Raw genomic sequence first — 4,788 nt, forward strand, 5'->3', positions numbered from 1 at the left:
AATAGTGCAGTATTATAATTTTGTCTGAATTGAACATAACATTAACATTTTATTTATTATAGACCACTGTATAAAGTATAAAATAGTGATCTTAGAAGGAGAAAAGCGAGCGTCCGGCTCAAGCCTGAACCAGTATTTCTAAAGCAGACTGTCGGACCAAAAAGCATCCAGCATTCCTGAGCGATTACGGCCCAGCGCCGCTCCTGATCCTGGACTAAACAACAGTGGCTTTATGGAGGAAAGAGCTGCAGCGTGTTTGTTGACATACCTCTCCTGCAGGATGATCTTGTTCTCCTTCTTCCAATAGTCTTTAAAGTCGGTGGAGAACTCGTGCCAAACGGTGAAGAAGGTGTTGGGCGAAACCTCTTTCTCTCCGCTCTTGGCCTTCACCGAGAAGAACACGCAGAGCTCCAGGAACCTGCGACACAAACCATCACAAACTGAGCTTTCAGAGAGAAACGAGTGCTTTCCAGATGCTGGAGATCACACAGCACATCTGAACGGAGCAGAACAGCATCATCTGCATTCATGCAAATGCTGTTGCTACTGTGTTCTAGGTGTTTTCCTCCTAGAAGTCTCACATTCATGAGCGAAAGGTCACAGAGAGGTGAAGATGCAGGACTCTTTTCATGCAGAAACACCTAGAAACCTAATCACAACTGACCACAGCATCACCCTGAAGCATTATATTTCATCCTTTTAGATGCACAATATACACCATGCAGCTTTAAGCTATAGAATTGTGCATTTTGTGTCTGTGTGTCTCCTAAAAAGACGATCAGAGTAACAGCAGAAATTATGCCTTACATTTTATGGGTGTCACCGAGTTGCTTCTCTTGGCTCTCTAGCTCCGTTTTTGCTGTAAGAAAAAGAAAAAAAAGCTGTTTTGAATCTTTAATTACATGAAAACAGATTCAAAACAGCATGTGAATTTACGGTTATAAAATAAGTTACATTTATTTATATAGCGCTTTATACAATACAGACTGATTCAAAGCAGCTTCACAAAAGGAAAATGGAAAATAAGTGTTAATGCTGCAAAACTTATCATGAAACAAATTCAATTTCAGCTGTAAAGTAGCTCTAGAGAGGACAATAGACAGACTGATGCATTTCCACAGTTAATAACATCATAAATAACCTTTTTATATTTTTGTGGTTTCAAATTTTCTACTGTAGGAGTACACTTTTTATAAATGTACATATATTGCATATATAATAACATAGCAATTTTATTATATATTATTATTTTAAAAAGGTAAGGTAAAAGGTATATAAAAAAACAAAAACAAAATATAAAAAATATAAATATAAAAATATATAGGTAATAGATAAAAAAAAACTGGCATTAAATAATGGTAAAAAGTGAATTAATTAATGTAACTTTAAAATTAAAAATTTCTAAAAGCACACATGTACAGATAGACAGATAGATAGATAATAAACATTACATTTCCATTAACATTACTAAACACTGTGAGGGTGTTTATATAGCCATCTGGCTATATAAGCCGGCGCTTCGCCACAGGATCCTCAGCTTACTTCGACTGAAGCGAACGGAGTCGTGCAGCTGCATAGCACAGCTAGCAACGCAGTACTTGTTCCCGTATCTCAGGGAAAAAAGCTAAAGACACTATGGGAATACAATCACTCTCAATATGAACTTTCAACGCCCTGACGGGACAGAGTAAATACAACTCTTGGTCTTGAAAGCCAGAAAGGTGCGAAGGCCCAACATACTGCCAGCATTTCCAGGCAGTTGATGTGAAGCCGACCCTCCTCTTTCGACCAGGGGCCGAAAGCCGGTTTGCCATCGCACAGCGCTCCCCAACCTGTGTTGGAAGCGTCTGTCGAGACCACCTTCCTTCTGCAGACCATTTCCAGGGGCACGCCCCGTTCCATCCACTGAGGTTCTTTCCAGGGCGCAAGAGCTGCTATGCAGGCCTGGTCCACCTTGATACGAAGGCGTCCGAGACACCAAGCGTGGGACGGAACTTGTGGTTTCAGCCAGTACTGAAGGGGCCGCATGCGAAGTAGGCCCAGCTGAAGTACCAGAGGCACGGAGGCCATGAGGCCAAGCATCTTCTGAAACACCTTGAGAGGGTGAGAGGCTCCAACTTTGAATGAGGTTGCGAGCTGCTAAATGGCCAGTGCACGTTCTGGCGAGACTACCACCCTCATTTGGGTTGGGTCGAGAGCTGTTCCCAGGAACGATATCCGTTGGCTGGGGGACAGAGCGCTCTAGGCAAAATTAACCCCGAGTCCCAGGCATTCTAAGTGTTTGAGGAGGAAGGATCTGTGAGATAGTAGCTCATCCTCCAACTGGGCCAAGATGAGCCAGTCGTCGAGGTAATTCAGAGTGCAGATTCCCATCTGTCTCAGCGGGGAGAGAGCCGCATCCATGCACTTCGTAAAAGTGCGAGGAGCTAGGGACAGGATTCGAAGGGAAGGACCGTGTATTGATACGCCACTCCCTTGAAGACGAATCTCAAGAATCGTTTGTGGTGGGAGGTTATCTAGATATGAAAGTAGGCATCTTTCAGATCCAGCGAAAATAACCAGTCCCCTGGGCACTCTTGCGAGAGGATCGGTTTCAATGTAATCATCCTGAACGGCCGTTTCATGAGGGCGAGGTTCAGGTGCCTGAGATCGAGGATGGGCCTTAGGTCGCCATGCTTTTTGGGGTTGAGGAAGTAGCGGCTGTGGAATCCTGACTCGCTCTGAGCGGGTGGAACCGCTTCTACAGCTCCTTTCGCCAGCAAATTCATCACCTCAGAGCGCAGGACATGTGCGTCTTTGCTCTGAACCGAGATGGGAACCACGCCACTGAATCGCGAGGGTCTTCGAGCGAATTGAAGTGAATAGCCTCATTTTATTATCCCCAAGACCCAGTCTGACACTCAGAGGTGGGTCGCCTTGTCGGGACCCGACACTTGCGATAAATGGAAGAGGAATTTTGCTCTCCCTTGAAAATGTTTGTGCTTTATTTTGCTCGCTGCTGATTGTGTGAACGCTTTTTGAACGGGCCCAGGGTTTACAACAGTATTTACAACAAACACCTTGCCGTCGGCACCCGGAGCTGAAGGGGTGCTTGGAGGCCATTTGGGGGCGCTAGACTCAATGCATTCGTAATGAGGGCAGTCAGCCCCCGTGGGCGTGGCCCAGACGCATCTGGAGTCTGAAGCTGTCAGTGATGATAATCATAGTGACAGCCTTTTCTTCCAATCTGCCTAAAAAGATCAAACTGCTCATTAGAAGAGGGGTACTGATGATCCTTATGTGTAAACACACCGGCAGATCAAAAGTGTTGCCCGTATATCAGATCCGCTCATGGCGGACGAGGGAAGGGGCGGGGCCAAATTCATTGAAGAAGGCGAGCTGCAAGCGAAGCAGAGCGAGACAAACTCTCAAGCGTGAATTCACTCAAGCCTGATCGCTCAACCCTGCGATTTCGCCGTTTCTTTCTCCAAGGTAACTGGGAGGAGAGAAATGCCAGAGCAAGGGAGGCGGGGGCCATCTTCATTGAAGAAGGGGACCTCTGCTGCTGTGACGCTGAAGGCAGCGGAAGAAGCAGCGAATCAGCCGAGCGGAGAGGTCGCTGGTTCAGCTGCGAAGGTGTTTCAACGGCGAGCAGGCTTCGAGTCTAGTAAATCAGTGAAGGACGTCGTCGTCACTGAAGGAGAAGAAATCTGAGGATCCTGTGGCGAAGCGCCCGCTTATATAGCTGGGCTTCGTCGCCATTGGTTAGTTTTTAATACACTGCACGAACCAATGGCCGTGCAGTTACTCCGCGTGATAGAAAAAAGGCTTCAGTTCAGGAGAAAAAAAAAGGCTTTTTCCCCATAGTGTCTTTAGCAAGACACAGTACGAGTGAAGTATCGATAGGGAACTATGACTTCTGCTTTTGAAACGTGAGAAGAATACATAGTGAAAGCAGTCGGATCTGACTCTGTATTCAGACGCTTTCTAGTGTAACTGAAGCCAGAGGAGCTTCTGCCGTGAACATTTACAGCACCGACGGTAAGAGTGTGTGAAGGCCAAATCACAAATCAGATCTGATTAATGTCTGTGGTCCATTACCTAGAGATGTCAAACACTCGTTTCTTCCCTTCACTCTCTCTGATATGATGTTCAGCTGTGGTAACGGTGTTAAAAGCATCAGCTGATCACACTATCATCTCTAATGCCTCAGCAGTGAAATATAGAGAAATATAGCCCTGATCTTCAGCAGCAGCGTATGAGAAACAGACACTTGAACAGGAAACCGAAAGAGCTGCGAGAATGAATGAGATCTGAGATCTACAGCATCAGGAGGATAAATGCATGATCAGTTTGTGTTTTAGCTGAATTATTCCTGTAATGATTGAACGACGTTCACTGATTCACTGCTGAGGACTGAAGCGTCTTTTACTCTGAAATGAACAGATAGATCTCTGGGGCTCAGAGTCATCAGACAAAACACTGATTTACAGGGTCCGGAAACAAACAGACTCTCACCAAGGTAAAAGATGAAGAATTCAAGAACTGGCCATAAATAAATAATGTTGAAAAAGTAAATAAACAACACACACACACACACACACACATATACATATATATATATACAGTGGGGCAAAAAAGTATTTAGTCAGCCACCAATTGTGCAAGTTCTACCACTTAAAAAGATGAGAGAGGCCTGTAATTTTCATCATAGGTATACCTCAACTATGAGAGACAAAATGAGAAAAAAAATCCAGAAAATCACATTGTAGGATTTTTTAAGAATTAATTGGTAAATTCCTCGGTAAA

This window comes from Sinocyclocheilus grahami, unplaced genomic scaffold (assembly GCF_001515645.1).
Source record: "Sinocyclocheilus grahami isolate Dianchi unplaced genomic scaffold, SAMN03320097.WGS_v1.1 scaffold1453.1, whole genome shotgun sequence".
Classification (NCBI taxonomy): Eukaryota; Metazoa; Chordata; class Actinopteri; order Cypriniformes; family Cyprinidae; genus Sinocyclocheilus; species Sinocyclocheilus grahami.